This window comes from Macrosteles quadrilineatus, unplaced genomic scaffold (genome assembly GCF_028750875.1).
Source record: "Macrosteles quadrilineatus isolate MER2022 unplaced genomic scaffold, UCM_ALF_1.0 Scaffold_5__1_contigs__length_97177068, whole genome shotgun sequence".
Taxonomy (NCBI): domain Eukaryota; kingdom Metazoa; phylum Arthropoda; class Insecta; order Hemiptera; family Cicadellidae; genus Macrosteles; species Macrosteles quadrilineatus.
Genome location: NW_026542598.1, coordinates 13,131,154 through 13,152,043, shown reverse-complemented (window position 1 = coordinate 13,152,043; position 20,890 = coordinate 13,131,154). Strand labels below are relative to the sequence as shown.

Sequence of the window (20,890 nt, the reverse complement as noted above, 5' to 3'; positions counted from 1 at the left end):
ATATCATCCTTTATGAGACCTAACAACTCGAAGAAACTGGATTGTGACATACGAAAATAATTGAAAAATTTTGTATTGTCCGCACAGAGCTCATCAAAAAGGGTGTAATATAACCCTTTTGATTCTCTTGCACTAAGCATTGGATGAACGTGCATTTTTCTCTTCCTTTGCCTCCTTTTCTTCAGAAGTAACAGAAGGAGAAGATACTTATAATCACTCATTATTCACTGTAAACACCGCTCATAACAAGTACAAGTGCAAGACAAGCACTCACAACAACGGCGCCAAGGCGGTAAAATTCTGGCTACTCAACTGGCTACTCAACTGGTTATAGGTTTGGTGGCCAGTGCGTCGCCAGCTACTGCCGCTGGCGACGTCGCCAGGCTACCTAGTGTAATAAACTTTTAAGTAGCCTATATTGTAAATATTTATCTTTTTTATTTCTTTACTTTTTTACAAGAAAATAGATGACTCGAGTGTTACAAACAATAGTTTTCAAGGAATAATGTGAAATAAGTTAATTTTTATAGGATAAAAAACGTAATCAACATGATAACTTCATAACATTAGTCCTACCAGACACTAACTTAGGTAAGTCACCAACAAGAACCTAAGATACAGCTTATTCCTAGGCTAATTCTGGATCATCAAACAATATTGTAGCAAATGTTTGAATAGGCATTATCCCTAGGCTATTAGGATAGTCTCTTTTTCCCACTGACCCAGTGTCAACTTTAAGAATTTGTTTATGTAACAAAACTTGCTGATGGCAAAAAAATCGCATGAAGGTTTACTAATCGAATCGATAGTTTCAATCTATATTAGCATAGCCCAGTTAAGAAACTTTACCCGTATTTTGAATATTTCATTCCTTTAGTTAGGTTAGGTTTTACCCTAACTAACCAAACTTAATATTAGGCCTAGGGGCTTTACTTTACTCATTCGAATGAAAATATCGATCGATATATCGATTAATCGTTTGTATCATTCGATATATGGTTTGGTAAGTTAGGTAAGGTTAACCTAACGTAGGCCTAACTAACGAAACGGTATATCGAATGAAACAATCGAACAATCGATAGTTTCATTCGAATGAGTGTAGGACGTAAAGTAAAGTGCAGCCGGCCTAGGCCTAAGTTTATCAAATGAAATAATCAATATGACTGGGACGGGTGGCGCTGTCCTGTAATCCAGCTACTAGGAGGTCACGAATTGTGGATATTTATAGGCATGCACTGTGGATTCAACACTCCCTGGTGTGGATGAACGTCCACACGAGTGAATACTTACTACGACTCTCCCCAGTACTATCCTGATAATTAGACCAATTTGTATAGTAGGCCTAAGTTATACTAAATAATGTGGTTCGGATTCCACTATAAACTGTATGTCCCTTAGTTGCCATTAGCTGTTTGGGCTATTAATTAACAGTTGTGTCTAAGGAATGTCGGTCTTAGTCACTAACAAGACTACAGGATCGCTCCACTCATCCTACACTCATCTCCATTCATACTTGGCTTAAAATACCTACTTTGTATGGTCGTCAAATAATAAGAAAGAAAGTAGGCCTATTAAAGAAATACCTTCATTGGAATGAGTACGTAGGACGTAAACTTAAGTGCTGTCAAATATTCTAGAGCTGACTTGGATTATATCATTCATTGCTGATGACTTCAATGTTAATTTTATAGATGATCTTACTTACTTACTTACTTACTTGAATACTTGTTGTCTTAATCTTTGACCGAAAAGTATATCGGATAGATTGCGTCGTTATACTAATATTTACAAAATTACTATATACAAAACTTGTTTTACAAAGTATCATAAAACTTAAAAACTTAAAACTTGAAACTTAGGCTGTGGTAAGCGTGTCTATTTCTCAACCTGGCATCAAAGGGTCATTTGACAACTCGTCAAGACTATACAGGGGCCTATTTGTGAGCAAGTTCTTCAGCTCGGACTTAAACGCTGTACCGTCAAGGTTCCTTAGGTGGTTTGGAAGGGAGTTGTAGATTTTGATAGCCGATCGGGGGTATCTCCTTAAGGTATGGCTCAAGCGGCAGCGAGGCATATCCAGGTCATGGACCCTTCTTATTCCATACTCATGCCTATCACCTCGGGTCACAAAATCACTTAGGTTTTCCTTTAGCAAGACCAGACTATTAAGTACGTACTGGCTCACCACTGTGAGGATTCCCAATTCTTTGAAGATGGGTCGGCAATGTTCTCTTGGGCCTTTAGATGTTATCACCCTCACAGCTTTTTTTTGTAGCAGAAGTATTTCATGGCATGTAGGGGAGTGTCCCCAGAGCACTATTCCGTACATCAAATGGCTATGAAATAAGGCATGGTATATGGTTACCAGATAGGTCTTAGTGATTTCATCTCGGAGTTTCCTTAGCAGATAGAGAACTCTGGATAACCTAACGCATACCTTATCAATGTGGTTAGACCAGTTTAGCCTAGAGTCCAGCCAAAACCCAAGCAACTTCACAGCTTCCTCATGATCAGTCCTCGACTTGAGGGTGCACATCAAAGATTGAGTCTTTTCTTCATTTATTTTGAAGCGATTAGCAACAAACCAGGACTTAGCCTCAACAAACAACTCGTCCGCTGTATCCCTCAACAGGTTAATGTCTTTCCCTCTAGTCACCAGAGTGGTGTCGTCTGCAAAGAGGAGGGTGCAGCCGTTTAGCCAAAGGTCGTTTATCATGATGCTAAACAGTAGAGGGCCTAACACCGAACCTTGAGGAACGCCATGGGGAACAACCTGGACATTTGAGGACACTCCGTTCACTGATACAAATTGCCTACGATTTTCTAAATAATTCTGCAAAGAGCACAACACTGTAGGCCTACCACCAATACCATATTTTTTCAGTTTCCCTAAAAGGATGTTGTGGGAAACAACATCGAATGCCTTACTCAGATCGCATAACCTCAGCATGACTGAGTCATTGCACTCAAAGGCATCTGAGATGAGGTCAGTCAGATTCATTAGGGCTGTAGTAGTTGAGCGCCCACTTCGGAATCCGTGCTGGGCATCCGAAAGCAAGTTGTTACCTTCAAAATATTTAATTAGCTGCCTCTTCATCACAGTCTCAAGTACCTTAGAGAACACCGGCAAGATAGATATGGGGCGGTAGTTAGACGGATCTGAGGGATCTCCCTTTTTAAAGATTGGAATAGTCCTAGCAACTTTTAGGACATCTGGAAAGGACCCTTTTAGTAAGCACAAGTTAACTAGCTTAGTTAGCGGTGTACATATCAGATGTATAATACCTTTAAGTATAGAACAGGAGATACCATTTTACATCTTGGCTGTCAGAGTTTTTGAAGCCCTTCACTAAACTTATAATGTAACGTTCACTCACCTCAGTCCAACTTGTTAGTGTGTGGTTAGTGGCATAATCAGTGACTGCAGCAACCGGATCTTCATGCTGTAACAAGGAGAGGTTGTTGATGATATCATCAGCTATCCTGACAAAATAGTCATTAAAAACATCAGGGGACGCAGTTATCTTAGGGCTAGGGCTGGACCTCCTGTGCTCATTCACGACATCCCATGCAGCCTTACAAGTATTGGACGCCTTCAATATTTTGTTTACATTGCTGACTTTCTTTGCTTCCTTAACTTTAGCACTGTAGTCTTTCTTTAGTTTAGAATATAGAGCAAAGAATTTAACTTTTTGATTTAGGTCAACAGCAAGTTTGTAATGATCGTGCACTAAGATCACTAAGGAACGCAATTTCCTAAGGTCAGAGGAGTACCAGGATTTGTCAATGGCTGTACATTTAGTCTTTTTACTACCAAGTTTATAGATTTTCCCCGGATACACTACATCAAACTTATCCTGGATCAAGTCGAGAAATAACCTGAATGCAGTATTAGGCTCTGTAGTGAGTTGTAGGCCTAAACAGTTCCAGTCCACGATATTTAATTCGTCTATGAGCAAAGGCAGGTTATCCTTATCAATAAATCTCTTAGTGGCTACGTTCTTATCTGCATAGGAAGTATTTGACCTTACCTCATCAGCCTTGATCTTCAAGAGAACTGCTCCATCATGGTCGGCAACCACAGAACTCACCACCTTTACCTCGTAGTCCCAGGAGTCTATGTTAGTCTAAGTATTCAAGTATTCATCTTCTAGGCTAAATATGTCGGCTTTGACCTTACCTAGCCTGGTCGAGCACTCGTCACATATCCACAACACCTTGTCTCCCAAATCACAAATTTTCTTATATTCGTCGGTTTTTATGTTGATGCACCTTGCATGGTGCCATCTACGGCAAAACCCGTCACAAAATAGTCCATTTTCGCTATCTTTAACGATAATGTCGCAGCTCGCACACTCCAGGTTATCTTCATCTACTGCCATCGATATGTTGTAGACATATGAAATGAAATAGACAAAGTGACAGAGAGAACAATTTATTTAAAATGAAATCAAATTACCCTTTATCAAACAAAATATTACCTACTGATCCCTTTGGATAAATAAAACAATCCTATAGGCCTATGAATTAAGAAAAAATCTCAAAAATCAAATAGGGAGAACAATTAACAATGTTACATGATTTTTCAAGTTAAGTTCAAATTCTAAGTTAAAATAAATCAGCACAAGTTTATTGATATTTGACTGAATTCAAATCAAATGAATCAACAATAATTAATAAAAGCAAGTATTAAAATGACAAGTCATAGCCTACAAAATTTGCAAATTATCAGTGTTGATCGACAATGTTTCAAATATGAATTCAGACAATACTTAAAATCTAACAACTTCAAGTTCTAAAATCAATAAGTCTAAATATCAGCAATTTTTAAGTTAAATATCAACAAGTTCTAAAATTAATAATAAGCACTGATTTAATTATTTAAGGCACAAATCAAAATGGATTACTTTACTTTACTTGAGTTATTTCTCAAAACAGATTTAATTTCAGGTTAGGCTAGCTAGGCCTACCAATTTTCATAAGATCAAAAATAGTTTCAGATTTGGTTGGCCAAAATGGCACAGACAATCAAAAGAATTCAAATAAAATAAAATACCCTACTTGGAATTCTTGAATCCAAAAAAATAAACAGATTTCCACTGCAGGTGGGTAGTGTCCGATGGCACTTTGTAGTCCTTCCGGGGTTCACACAATGTCGGTTGACGGTTTTACGAAAATATCAAAATGTTCATTGATTTAATTTGTCATGACTTTGGGATTGAGAGCTCTCTTTTAAGGTAATTTTTCTCAACTTTAATTTCTTCACTAGGCCTAGACTAAATAAGTTATCAAAGAAGAATTAGAAATTTGGACAGAAGACATAAGTAGGTCACTTCCCTTTTAGTAGTCGAGGCGAAGAACGCAGGTGTCATGGCTTCGAAGCTGAGCTCCCATGTAAGATGTCGTTATCGGGGCCCTATGGAACATTGGCGCAGCGACAAAACAAGGTGGGAGTAGACAGCACCATCCACAGATCAGCGTACATCGGGTGGAAAACCCTTTAAACAATTCAATTTGTTTGTAGCTACTAACTAACTAACAAAATTTTCACTAACCTAACCTAACCGAAGTGAATTTTGATTCAATTGACATAAATTTCCATTAAGGGTGTTTGATCGAAAATAAAATACTATTATTTTTTAAAGTATAATTGTTAAGGTCATTATAAGGGTAAGAAAAAATGTCACCTGAAATTTTTAAGTGCCCTAATAAGAGAGTTATGGGGCTTTTAAGTGTTAACTCCGTTTGCTTTCCAGCTCAAAAACGGTTTCGATTATATTCACCAAACTACTCTTAAAAATTCCAAAAAATGTATCTTTCCAAGCTAAAACATTTTATTTCCCATATCGTTCATAAATAAAAAAGTACCTTTTTTTGTAAATTCGATAACTGGTTTATTTTTAAAAGAATCGAGAAAAGACGCATATCAGAACAAAGCCAATGATGTACAGAATGTATAAAAAAATACTCCAATGGAAAATTCTTAAGCGTTTAGAAGCTGGAAAGAAAACAGAAATCACGTAAAACCAGCGTGGCGTGCGATGTGCGATAACTTACAGAATTTATACTTCCCGAAAGGGGTGATAAATGTTGTGTAATCTTGTGACTCCTCTGCAAGGTTCAGTTGCCAAAAACCGGAATTCGCATCGATCTTGCTGAAGTACTTGGCTCCCGCGATCTCGAACAATGAAAGTTCAATCTTTGGAATAGGATAAAACCGACGTTTCACACTGTTGTTGAGTTTGGATAGGTCCACGCAGATCGTAACCCCACCTCTCTTTTTGCACAAACTACCATTGGTGCGCACCAATCAGTCGCGTGTTCAACTGGGACAATCACTCCTTTCTCAAGCATATCGTCTAACTGCTCTTTCACCTTGCTTTTTAAAGGTATTGGTACAACCCTGGGGGTAGATATAGCATAAGGAACTGCATTCTCCTTCATTTTCCATCTTGTACTCTCCTTTCATATTTCCCAATCCTTGAAATAAATTAGGGTACTTAGTAACCCAGTCAATATCTGATGAATCTACAGAAAAGATCCTCTTCGCCAGGTTCATCTCTTCACAGGAACGTCTGCTAAGAAGTGGAACAGTGATCTCCTCAGAAATATACGCATGATCATAAACCGATACACCCTTATGTTCAAGCTTTAGTCTTAAAGTTCCCAAAATATTGATTCGTTCTTTCTTCTTTGCACTGAACACAGGGGATTTGCACTTTCCTAGAGGCAGAGTCTTAATAAAATCACCAAGAACTCCTACTGGAATCATGGTTACATCAGCGGCTGTGTCAAGTTTAAATTTTATAAGCCCTAACACTTGGTTTCCACAGCTTGCTTTTACCACCTGGGCCCAGGCTCGGTCATTGTTTTCTATATTCCCAATGAAAATCTCAGGAACCTGTAGATCTCCACAGTCTGAAACTTGCTGTTCGATTTCTTTAACGACATTTTTGTTTTTTCTCATCCACTTTTTGCGGGAGGGACAGCATCGTAAAAAATGTCCAATCTCGGAACATTTGTCACATTTGGCTTTCCTAGCAGGACATTCGGCCAGTGATCCGTGCCAATTATAACCACATTTCCTACACTTCTTTGTATTTTCTGCATCCTCGATGTATTTCTGGTCACAAACTCCTTCAGTCCGATTCGGTTTACCGACTTGAACTGACGTTTTATTTACCAAAAAAACATTAGCATTGGCGAGTTCACGTTTTTGGCGTTCTAGCTCCTCATGTTGGCGCAAGGTATTAATTGCTTTCTCCAGAGTCAATTGAGAGTCCAGCTGGAGTCTATCACTTAAGAGCCTCATCTTTCATACCAATAATGAGGACGAGAAGCATCATCTCATCGTTTAGTTCACCCCATGCACACGTTTTCGCAAGGCCATGCAAATCTGTTATAAATTTTTCAGATGGATCACTCCCTTGCTTGTGTCTCAAAAATTTTGATCTCTCATAAATTATATTCCGTCTTGGCACAAAGTATTCATCAAAGGCCCGAAGAGCCTCGTCATAAGTATTAGGTTTTGGTGAAAACGAATCGAAAATATCTTCACTTCTACTACCCATTGTAAACAAAAGTACATCGATTTGCCGAGCGTCGGAAGTGCTATCCAGACCGCAACCCCGTCTGTACCTTTGAAAGCGATTCCTCCAGGAATGCTACTCATTCGGAGTAAAAGAGAACGTTTCCGGAGTTGGTAACGTGATATTTACCATCGGAGTAGGAGTACACATAACTGCATTATTTTCTCGGTTCGTATGTCCCAATGCAAAACCTCGTGACTCATCTTTAGTCTTTCTAGAGTCCCTTTCTGAAACATAGTTGAGTTTACTTTGGGTGTCGTCCTCGCCGTTGTCCTCATACCTTTGCCTCCGAGTATTTCGTTTTTTTCTGCCCTTACTTGACATTATGCGTGGTTTTAGACTTTCAGTTCGATAAAAATCCACTAAGCTGCCACCATGTTCTATTTCTAATCCAAGAATATTAAACACACATCTCGTTTCTACAAACTCTATTTCAAAACTAAACCAATGTTTACAAAAACATGTTTACAAAAATCATCTGTCAACAAAAGATATTTAAACACAAATAAATCTTAATAAAATCTTAATAAAACTTAAAGAACAGACTTAATACAACAGAAAGTGTCAGCCTACTCTCTGACTTCCAAACGTTACAAATACCCCCTTACTTCAATAAAATGACCTGTCATTTTTTCTGACTTAATTTCTCCAAGTTTCTAAGTCATTTACATGCAAACGGCCCTGTGAGTTTCCTTCTTCATCTTCTAACTCATAGACATTATCAGAAATTCTCCTCTTAACCTTAAATGGACCAACAAACTTTTGTGCTAACTTTCCAGTAAACCTTTTAGAAGCATCCGATAGGACGTATTTTTTACGGTTAACTTGATCACCTACATTAAGTAGTAACTTCCTATGTCTCAAGTTGTAATACGTCTCATTCTTCTTGTGTGATTTCTTCAAATTTTCCCTGGCGTAACTAATAAGATCTTGTAAGCGTCTTGACTTTTCAGAAACATATTCTTTTCTAACTCCTATATTCATTTCTTGATCATCTTCGAGAGGTTTCATATTGTTCCAAACCATGTTGTGATTAAGAAACAGTTGAGAGGGGGAGTATCCTGTGTTTTCATGTACGGCAGTGTGTAGGGCGAAAACAAACTCTTGTAAGTACTTGTCCCAATATTGGTGTTTATCTTTTACGTAACAAGCTATCATAGTTTTTAGAACACGGTTGATTCTTTCAACTGGGTTGGCTTGAGGTTGTGACGGCCCCAAAAATTCCCGGACCCATTACATATCAGTTGGGGAGGTTTTTGCTACACCCTCAGGAAACCCTGTCAGTACCGTCACAAAAGCTTTGCTTTATTTCAAATATAAAAAGAGGGTCTGTAATATTGGACTGTTAACCTCGCAACTTTCTGCGTCAGCCAGTTGCCTCACCATGGAATATTCCGTCAGCCGTGGCTCAGCGCTAGGCCAGGCCAATGTTCTCCGAAGTGTTACGCGCATGGCTGGAATTCGCTGAGACAGCTCAACAGGTTGCTCGATGAAATCAGTTAATGCGCAGCTACAGTTTGCCTAACGCCCTGAGTGATCGTTACGCGGCAGCACTGTCCAGTGCTTGCACTGACGTCACGCGGCATAGCCGCAACGTGATTGGCTGGTTCCCCTCCTCGCCCAACTCTGGGCTATGGACAGAGAGCACTCAGTTGAGTTAGTCTAAATTATAAATTCAATTCGGTCGGTCATGAAAAGTTCCGCGTCGCCTTTCCCCATGAGGCTATGTTCCCCAATAAATTATTTATGTTGTAAACTAAACGTAAATAGACTATACAGCAAGTCGGGAGCTACATATTTGTTTTGTCTTAAGTATAATAAATTATTTATTCGTAGCGCATTTTCGTTGTTTCATTCAGCTACCTGTCACAAGGTGTATAAGGTGTACAATACCAAAGTGTAATGTTATGTTCCTTTGCCATACAGAAAAACTTCTTTCTAGTTAGCTGAGTACCCTGATCACAAATTATTGTCTTAGGTACACCATATTGCAGAAAACATTTTGTTCTAGATGTTTGACAACTACATTAGCTGTCGCGTCTCTCAATGCTGAAACACAAACCCATTTTGTAAATACATCTGCTACTACCAGTAGATATTTGTTACAATTAGACGAAGTGGGGAATGGTCCCATTAAGTCTATTGTCAAAACTTCCCATGGATTTTCCACGGTTCTATGCCCTAACAATCCAGCAGGCTTTTGTTGTGAGGTTTTGTAACATTGACAAATATTACATTCTCTTACATATTTACAAACATCTATTTGCATACTAGGCCAGAAATATTCTGAGGCTAGTCTTCTGTAGGTCTTAAAAATTCCTAAGTGTCCCGAAGTAACATCATCATGACATTTCCTTAACAAATCTTGTCTAAAATCTGACGGTACAACTAAGCGCCATATGTCTTGTTCTTGCGGTTGTGAGTTGTCAAATCTGACTGCTTTATAGAGGTTGTTTTTCTCAACCCTCCAGGTCGGGTATTCTGCAGGGTGTCTTTGTACTTTTTCAAATATATTTTTGTACCAATTATCGTTGTTATTAGTGTTGTCAAACTCAACAAGGTCAAACTCAACTGCAACATCTTCAACTGCACGTGATTAAGCATCGGGCACGTTGTTCAAGAGTCCTTTACGATGAATTATTGTGAAAGAATATTGTTGTAGGCGCACAGCCCAACAAGCTAATCTTCCAATTGGATCTTTAAGCTTGTTTAACCAGATCAATGAGTGGTGGTCGGTTATTACTTTAAATGTATATCCCTCTAAATACGGGCGGAATTTTTCTATGCCCCAAACAACTGCCAAGCATTCTCTCTCTACTGCTGAATATTTCTTTTCTTGTTTTGTCAAGGATCTGGAAGCATATGCTATTACTTTTTCTCCTTCTTCATGACATTTTGTGAGAACAGCAGCTATTCCGTATCCTGAAGCATCTGTTTGTAAAGAAAATTCCTTGCTGAAATCTGGGCATGTTAGTATTGGAGCCTTAATTAAGTCCTCTTTTAAAGCTTTGAAATTTGTCTGACATTCTTCAGTCCATATCCACTTCTTTCCCTTTCTTGTGAGGTCAGTCAAAATTGAACTTTTGCCAGAGAAATTCTTCACAAACCTTCGGTACCAAGATGTCATACCAATAAATCTTCCAAGTTCTTTAACATTAGTAGGTCTAGGATAGTTTACAATACATTCTACCTTCTCAGGATCTACTTTAAGTTCTCTAGAGTCAACAACATAACCTAAATTTTTAAGGTCTGGTTTGCATATTTCACAATTATCAGCATTTACAGTAAGTCCAGCTTCATGTATTCTATTCAGTACATCTTCAAGAAGTTTCATATGCTGATCAAAATCGGTAGAAATTAAAATACAATCATCAAGATAGCAAAACACATGTGGCTCAAGTTTAGGTCCTATGACACGGTCCATAAGTCTCTGAAATGAGTTATGTAATCCTACGTACAAATTCAAATAGTCCTCGGCCTGGTACTGTGAATGCAGTTTTTCACGACTACTGGCCTCTAACGGGATTTACCAAAATGCAGAACGAAGATCAATAGATAAAATATATTTTGCACCTCTTAATTTGTCCAGAGTGTGTGTGATGAACGGTAGTGGGTAGGAGTCTCTTACTGTTTTAGAGTTGAGGATTCGACTGTCCAGACATAGTCGATAGTCTCCTGAAGGTTTCTTGACAAGAAGAATGGGTGAAGAGTATGGTGAGCAAGATTCCTGTACAATTCCCATTTCCAACATCCTATCCAATTCTTTGTTCAAAATTTCTTGCATTGCTGGTGAAAGACTGCAGTGTCTAAGTTTAAATGGTTCAGGGTCTTTGACGTTAATCTTGTGCTCCAAGAGATGTGTTTTCCTTAAATGTCCTTTATCATCATCAAGTCCATCATATTTCTTTATTTTATCTAGTATTTCTTGTACTTGATTTTTCTGTTCCTGAGTTAGTTGGTCTGAAATTCCTACTGATGCGCAGATTTGATTTTCTTCAGATAATTCACCAAAGTTCCAAGTCCCATTTAGTAACCTAGGAATAATATCCATTTCTTTCCAAAAATTCACTCCTAAAATCAAAGCGTCTGGCAGAGTCGGTACTATCAAAGTTGTGATCAATTTTAATTTTCCTTCTAAGTTAATTGGCAGGTCAACAGTGCCTGTTACTGTATGAATTGTTCTATCAGCCGTTCAGATAACATTATTAGTAGCGGAAGTGGGTTTTAGATTTGCTTCTTCGAGAATCCAGAGTCCTTCTTTTCCCAATAACGAACCAGTCGCACCTGAATCAAGAAGGGCGCTTATGCCGTAACCTAGAATATTTACTACAACATACGGCCTATTATCCGTAACATTTGGTTGCAACAAAAAATCTGTCTGATTTACTTTATTGGATTTTTGTTTCTTGTCATGTTTTTCCTTACGGGTGTCTTTAGTTATCCTACTGTAAGATAGTGTAAAATCAGATTTTTCCTCGTGAGCCCTTTTTGACTTAGAAAACAGATGACTCACAATTCTGATTTCTGTTGCACATTTTTTGGTTGATACACTTTGTTGCAGCGAGGACAGTTATGACAATTATAGTTCTTATAATTACATTTGTAACAGAATAATCCAGATTTTTGCTGTTTGCAGTCAACATGAGTATGGCCTATCTTGCCACAGTTCCAACATCTTTTCTGTCGGGATGTATCATCACTACTATTCACTGTCTGAGATACCTTTTTGTCACTAGATACAAATTTATTGGTTGGAGTTCTACTTATCTCATTATTCAACGCTGAAACTTGATCTTTTTTCATATTCCAAGTATTACCCTGTCGTTGAAATAGATTTGGTCTGCTATTTAGTCTGTTATAGGCTAAGTCTGGTTCCATTGTCATACGAGGATGTGGTGGTGGTTGAACGTTTGAAGATTGTCGTTTCCCCTGTTCAGCTTTACGCCCTAAATCTCTTGAGTTGATCGAATGACGTCACTGGGAACATACATAACTTGTCTTGCAAATGACTGTTTAAATTACACTTAATTTGTCTCAATTTCTCTTCTTTCGAAACAGGAGTTGAAAGCCTAGCGTAAAGATTTTCCATGATTGCCAAATAAATATCAATATTTTCAAATTTCCCTTGAGTCCTCATGGCGATTTCTTTCTTAAGTCTCTCATCATAGTCCGGAGGCTGAAATACAATTTTTAATTCTTTTCGTATTTGATCCCAATCTAAGATTCTGCCTTTAGTTGATCTGAACCATACTAATGCCTGACCTTCAAATAGGTCAACAGCTGAAGATCTTTTGTCGTTAGAACTCCTGAGGAATATCCCTGATCTTTCAGAAAAGTCCTTGATATTTCAGGATATATACCCGGTGTGAATGTTTTTTTTGTATTTAATTCTTTTTCGGTCCTTCGAGTTTTTATTGTATTAATTAATTAATAATTAATTTTTCAAATCACAAATTCTGAACTGAACACCTGCATTTTGTTTTAATATAATTGCTGACCCACCTGTTGAACCATTTTCCCTAGAGGCGTTTTTCTATAAAAAAATCCTCTATTTTGAAATAAAAAAACCACCAAGCCCCCTATGATATTGAGTACTAATTTCAAATTTCTCCAAATATTTTTGGTTTCACGAGTACCAATACACATCAAAAGTATTTAAGTAAGTTTCCAAAATTACATTTTTCACGATAATTAAGTTAGTTAAAAAGTTCCTTACTCTTACCAGTATTGGTTCAAGTATTATAATGTTAGCTGTAGGCCTTAAACAAAATAATTTAAGTTCACAGTCGGTCACTATAACAGAAAAACAATTCCTTGACTCCGGATTAATGCCTCAGCTTCTCTGAACACTTAATTGAAATATAGCCTAATAATCTAAAAGTAAGTGGTATAATTGTGGGCAACAAAATCACTAAATGATACATTACTTTTCTTTTTTCAAACTCATTTATTTTTAAAACTAATTTCACGTGTTCTATGTTTTGTGTGATTATTTTATCTACAACTATATTATGTTTCACTCCACTTCCAAACTAATAAATTTAGCTTCTATTTCACAGGAAACATGCAGTAATTGCCAGACAGGCATTGCACACTGCAACAGATATGTGTACAAGAATTCAAATGGCCAGTGGTGTTATGAATATAATGGAGGGTCAAAATTTCCGGTTTGCAGCAGATGCAACCTCAATATCCGAAGAAAAGTAAGTAACCTAGAAACATATAGTGTATCTAGTCATGTAAGACAAGAGATCGTTAAATATTTGTGGAGGAAAGGTCCAAGAACAATTTGCTGTTTGAGAGTGACAAGCCGTAATTAAACATTTCAAAATACAACAATAACAATAGGCCTAATACATGCAATTCAATAACTTTCAAATTTCATAAAGATCCACACATGTCCTACCCAGCTCACAGCCATTTCTTTAATAATTATCAAGGATTCAGTTTCAAAAAATATTTAAAATTTAGCTTTCAAATGTATTGTAAAAAAGATGAATTAATACAAAACCAAATAGCAATCTTATATATTAAAAAAATTTTGTTTTTCTTTTCCGAGTTCGTTAAAGAGATATCGTTTACAATGTGCGTGTATTTCAATAATATGGTCACAACATAGTTATATTTAAAAAAAAATTAATACAAAATATTTTCTAACGACAGTTTATTAAGCTATGGATCAATATATTCAATAGTTGAAATAATCATTGCAACATTTTACTTCTAGATTACGTGACAAACCAAGATCATTGCATTTTGTCAAAAACAGATTTTCTATACAATTCTTTATTTTAATTGTTGTTACCACCATCCTTAGTAACGTTCAATCAATCAATTATTTTATGATGGAGACGCCGCTAAGTGTGTATTTTAACCCAGACATTAGTGAAGGATGAGTGGCACGATCTTGTAGTCTTGTTAGTAACTAAGGCCAACTTGTTCCGAAACACATATTTTTATTTAGCCCAATAATGTGGACGAAAAAGAGAGATTATAAAGTCCTTGTAAAAAAAAACACAGAAACGCAGATTGATACGTGCGTCGCTCATGAAAACGGAAAATCAATCTTACTGGTTGAGTTATGCCCCGGCCTTATCCACAATCAGTCCTCAAATTTCAAAAGTGAGTCTTCAGAGACTCGGAGATAGTTGAGTATCAGCATTAACTATTGGACACAGAAATTGTTGTATCAACTCAATTAACAGTCAAAGGTATGGTATAAGCCAATCATCGGTCTCGGGTAAGAGAAAAGACTCTCGGCTTTACAAACAATAACAATAGCTTCGCTCTCAGCGATTGTTATGACTAGTTGAGTACTGAGTACAACACGTTTACTTTACATTTTGTTTCTTTCTTCGTTTCTTCCAGACACGAGTATCAGCTGATGGTGCAGTCTGCTCTGCTTGCTCTGTTTTTTTGTTGTTTTTTCACAAAATAATACCAACACAACACTCCCTTAGTGCTAGATTGGCACTCCATCCATAGATTAATAACACATTGCGATAATATATATTGGGAGGATATTTATATTCTTATGGCTTCACTACTGTCATTAATTTGAAGTTTGCACAAGTAGTAACCAATATTATGACTGAGATTGTGAATGCGTATCATTGATGAGGGAGATGTATATTATGTATACATGTTTAATGATCACAAGAGAATAATTTATTTATTTAGAGAACCCCGTAAGCTTGCTTGACGTTCATCAACCACATATTTTAATTTTAATGACTATATTTATTGACGTATACGATAGTGGCATTTTCACAGGAGAGGCGATGTACAGTGCACTCAAATAACGCTTTTAGAGAATTTCAATTGCCAATTCAGTAAATTCAAAGAACTTATCCCCTCGGTTGCAACATAGCAGCCTGACGACACGTAATTCCTTCACCAATGCTCCAGTTATATTTCTAGCTCAGTGGGCGGGTGTATATATTTCAAATAATTGGACACTTTGACTTTGACTTGCTGCACCACAAAGAAAGAAGTGAGAGGTCCGTGAAGTTGCCCCCCCCCCCCCCCCACCCCCGAGGAAATCACAAACGATAAAACTAGTATCAATGATTAATGCTTCGTTAGTGCTCTAAGGATTCGGTATAGCTACAGCGGAAAAACTGTGGGGGGCCACTTCACGAATGTTAACCCCCCCCCCACAGTAGTAAATGTGAGCCTTACACTTTTCAAAACTTTGTTGAAACGTGTACGGGACTACCCCTGAACAGCTACACCGGAATTGCCACTTTTAAAAAACACTTGCACTACTAAGAGAAGAAAACGTATCAGATAATTTTGCCACACTCTGTACATTATATTTTGTCCTATACAAAATGGGTTGTATGGGTGTCTGCACTTATATATTGAAACAAACGACTACTGCATTTGTGGCAAAATTAAACGATATTGTCCTCGGTAATGACCAAATCGTGAGCGTCTTCCGTGTTTGCAGGGTCATCATCTTCGTCTTCCATAGTCGCCAGTGGTTATAATCGTGGGCATCCTCGGAGCAATCGTGAACATCTTTCGCGGTTGCGAGGCCTGATTATCACCCGCGATCGCTGGTAGTCGTAAATTTTGATCACGCAATCTTTGCAGACGCTTTCGCCTATCATGAGAATACAAGTTAAACTTGGATTATTGTACCCCCTAATTCTATCAGATTGTGGGAAAATTTATTTTCCAAGAGAAAAAAAGCATTCTTTTGAGGCCGCAAGTGAGTCCCCTTCCCAGGCCGAAGCCCTCGGAAATCACAGTGTCCGCCGTTAGGGGAATACGGCCCTGATATTTGGAGACCTATGTTGGTGTGGGGCCTGGTGCGAACCGCCCCCCCCCCCTCAGTACGCCACTGAGCACATGAAATAATAATAAAAGTATGCATAAAAAGACTAAACTTGTTCAGAATACAGTTTTTTGTATTAATTTTTGTTCTGTTTTCCAGGCCTGATGACAGGGTAGAAGGCGATGGAGGCATGGTGGTTGGGGGAGAGGAGGCTGAAGAAGTGGAGACAAATCAGTTTAGATTCATTATGTTGATTAGTTTAATATTTATTTGGAATATCAGTATACTTTTATTTAATTCTTTTTCTCATTTAGATTATTAAACTAAGATCATTTTATTGTTTTTATGAAAATGTTTTCTTAAATTTTTAATATTTGTTTGTACTTCTGCCTGGTAAAAAAATACTGTTTTTTTAGTATGTTTGTTAAAATGATTACTTTCACTAACTGACCTTGTCTTGGGTGAAAAGAGATATCTTGATATTTAACTAGCAGGGTGCCTGTTCTATAGGCGGGGATCGTATAAGTCAGTTGAAACCTTCTTATATTTTGATAAGTTGTAAATTAATCATTTTCAACTTTATATAGTGTAGATCGCTTCTCCTGTATTGATGTACTGAAATGAATAAAATTATATGAAATGAAATGTTGTTAGCGAATTTCCCATTTACTGTAGTACTAATAGTAAGACCTGGACCCGGGACCGATTTAATTTTTCGTTTTGAGGGCCCTAGAGGTCAAAAACACCATCCGTTAAAATTCATATATATATATATTTATGAAAAAACAGTTCATATTTATTTATTTTGTTCATTTTTACATTTTTCATTAATTTCTCTTTGCTTGAAAACATTTGTATTAAAAGAAAATTTGCAATGTTGCATGTTTCATTTATCATAAACTCTATCAAGATCTCCTCAAGAATAATATATATTTGTATATATGTGTCTGTTAGGGTGATAACTCGAGCAAAAATGGTCCGATTTTGATGAAACTTGGTAGAAACGTGTAAACCTACATTTATTCAAACGAGTTCGCGAACAAGCATAATCGGACAATGGGAACAGGGGTTTATGGGGTAAAAATTGGTTTCACCTATTTTTTATTCTCAAAACAAAAAGTTTGCAATTTATTTTTTAACCGTTTTGTAGAGCTATGCCTAACGGTCACGGAAAAAATTCAAAAATATTTTAATTTAAAATTCCCTTGTTATTCTAATGGAGAAAATTAAAACTGTTGTAGTTTACTTGTTTTGTTTGTAGATATATGTTGATAAAATTTGGCTAATTTATTTATTTCATCTTATACTATTGACGCATGGTCAAAAAACACTTTTTACCTTCCCCGTAGCAGCAAATCTAGTAGGGTGAAAACCTAAAGGGTAGGTAAGGTGTAGGTGTTTACATATTTCCAGCATGAAGAGCCATTTTGAACAATATTTTTGAAGATTTTCAATGTTTTTTTTGTGTGTCTGATTAACATGGATATGGATATGTCACTGAAAGAGCCACCCTGGAAAATATACCACACAAACTGACCTTGTGAAAATAGGGTCAGGAAAATAAAAACCTGTCATTGTTAGTGTCAGCCCGGTTTTCTGGCTAGTCAAACTAGCCTATAACTGAATAAGTTACACTCACTTACCATGGTTGGAATATACAGGCAAATCTCAATCATTCTTAATACTTATTTTAATAGACATCTCTTGTGTTTGCATTGAACAGTGTGGCAGAACAAAAACAAATGCAAACATCTATAATGAGAATCATAATAATAATATTACTAGTGTACCTGTTGCTCGAATTCGAGCAATTGCGGAGCATTGCAGGCGACTCAAAGATTATGGAAATACTTACGATCTACACAACAGTTAGATATCAAAATCTTTTGTAAATATCTTGTCTTTTTTCAAAAAGCTGATCTTGTTTTTTTTAATGTTTTTAGTGTAAAAAAATATTTCTATTTCTTTTACCTGGATGTGTTCTATGACTTTTTCTATGTTTCCATTGTTTGCAAATCGGTTACCTATATCAATGATTGCTCAAGAAATGTAGCACAGTGTTAATTCAGTTTTATTTTTAGCCTATATCAAATTGTCCAGGATTTCTCGCTCTTTTCCGTTGTAATAATTACACCAATCCAAGTTTCGTCTACAGATGCAATAGCCAAAGAATATCACCTAGGTACGTACAATCTCCAAGAAGTGGTAAAAAAGGCAGAAACCAACCCATACAATAGATATAAGTTAACTCCATAAGATTAGGATTTTCCACTGATTTGGTAATAGAACATTATATTGCAAAACATGACACGATGCAGAAGAAAATCAATTTTAAAATCAGAAAAATCCATTACAAATGCTGTACTTTATTTTGACAAATTCAATAAATCACAATTTTGAATTAAAACGTTTTTATTAGCTCGCTTTCTAGTCCTGTACAAATTTTGCAATCAATTTTATACTAAGTTCCCGAAGAGCTAGAGACTTGAAACTTGAAACATAGCTCACAAATGGATGACAATGCAATATTATATAATTTAATTTAATTTTCATATTTCCCTTGGGCTACGCCCTGCCAGATTCTTCAGTTAATACAGATTCCGAATTTATAACTTTAATTGCAGTCAACCTATTGTATGCACGGCCAGGAGGTTATTAACAACCGCGTGCACGGCTTGAGGAACTGACATATCTGCGTCGAGTCCCCCTTTGTGGTGGGGGAAGGTTGCTGAAACGGCGCGCTTTTTATCCCAAATCTCCTATCTACCCGGTGTTCCAGTTGTGTTATATAGTTCGACTAGCTGTACCCGCAGGCTTAGCCCCGTTTAACTTCTTAATTTTCAAGATGAGCTCGTTCGCATGGCTCAATCACGTCCTGGTTGAAGTTCGTTCGCTACGCTCACTCACTTTAAGGTTGGAGCTCGTTCACTGCGCTCACTTGCCTTCAGGTTAGCTCGTTCGCTACGGTAACTCGCCTCCAGGTTGAAGTTCGTTCGCTACGCTCACTCACCTTTTGGTTGCAAATTAGCTGTTGTCATTAATGTAAAAGAGATAATATAGTGCTGCACCCTGTTGGTAATCCTTGTAACTTTAATGCTATTGAACATCATAGAACAGAACCAACTTGTTTAATTGAAACAGCTGTTAAGATTCATTAATTCCATTTAAATATGAGTACTCATAAGGTTAACATGGGAAACTCCAGAGCCACTGGGGCGGAGCCCGAGAGTCAGATCAGAATAAAAACAGCTTAGTTTTCCTATTTAATGCCTAAAGAATCAGTGTACCAAATTTCAGCCTCCTAGGTAAACGGGAAGTAAGAGAATTAGTGGTGAGTGAGTGAGTCAGTCAGTCAGTGAGGGCTTTGCCTTTTCTAAATATATAAAAGGCAAAGCCCTCACTGACTGACTCACTCACTCACTCACTCATCACTAATTCTCCCACTTCCCATTTACCTAGGAGGCTGAAATTCGGTATACTGATTCTTTGGGCATTAAATAGGAAAACTAAATAGTTTTTATTCTGATCGGACTCTCGGGCTCCGCCCCAGAGGCTCTGGAGTTTACCATGTTAACCTTATGATTTTTCATAACAGCTGTTTCAATTAAACAAGTTGGTTCTGTTCTATGATGTTCAATAGCATTAAAGTTACAAGGATTACCAACAGAGTGCAGCACTATTATTTTTTTTTAATATTTGACAACAGCTAATTTTAAACCAAAAGGTGAGTGAGCAAAGCGAACGAACTTCAACCCGGAGGCAAGTGAGCGCAGCGAACGAGCTCCAACTTAAAGGTGAGTGAGCGTAGCGAACGAAGTTCAAGCACCCTGTTGCAGCACTTTATTTTTTTTATATTTATGACAACAGCTAATTTTCAACCAAAAGGTGAGTGAGCGTAGCGAACGAACTTCAACCTGAAGGCAAGTGAGCGCAGCGAACGAGCTCCAACCTAGAGGTGAGTGAGCGTAGCGAACGAACTTCAACCAGGACGTGATTGAGGCATGCGAATACTTATGAAGTTAAACGGGGCAAAGCCCGCGGGTACAGCTAGTATAAATATAGATGTATTTGACACATAAACAAAAACATATGATCAGCTGTTGACTTTTGAATGCAGTAGATAAAGAAATAGCTGATAGCAAATCCACAGATATTAGAACAGAAACGGTATGAATGGTAAATATAATCAAATGACGACACTAGCTTGAGGTCCGTGACGTAGGAAGTGGTGAAGGAAGTAGTAATGGTGAGCAGTCTGGAGTCTGGAAACTGTTTATGACGATTAGATTTAGGTATCTGCATTCCTAAAATTCTATGGGAAGGGAGGAAAACAGGTCCGCGATGTATAGGAAGTGGTGAAGGAAGTAGTCAAGGCGAGCTGTCCGGAGTGTGGGAACTGTTTATGACGATTATATTAAGGTATCTGCAATCCTAAAAATGCTATTGGAAGGGAAGGAAACTGGTCCGCGACGTATGAAGTGGTGAAGGAAGTAGTAAAAGCGAGCTGTTCGGGGTATGG

At 37.4% G+C, this 20,890-nt stretch overlaps 1 long non-coding RNA gene across 1 annotated transcript; it reads left to right on the top strand.

Annotated features, from left to right (window-relative positions):
• Positions 1 to 408: 408 nt before the first annotated feature.
• LOC128995009 (uncharacterized) lies at positions 409 to 16,988 on the top strand. The gene is made up of 3 exons (XR_008490944.1): positions 409 to 591; positions 13,649 to 13,792; positions 16,531 to 16,988. It is a non-coding gene; the product is annotated as an uncharacterized LOC128995009 (long non-coding RNA).
• Positions 16,989 to 20,890: the final 3,902 nt, after the last annotated feature.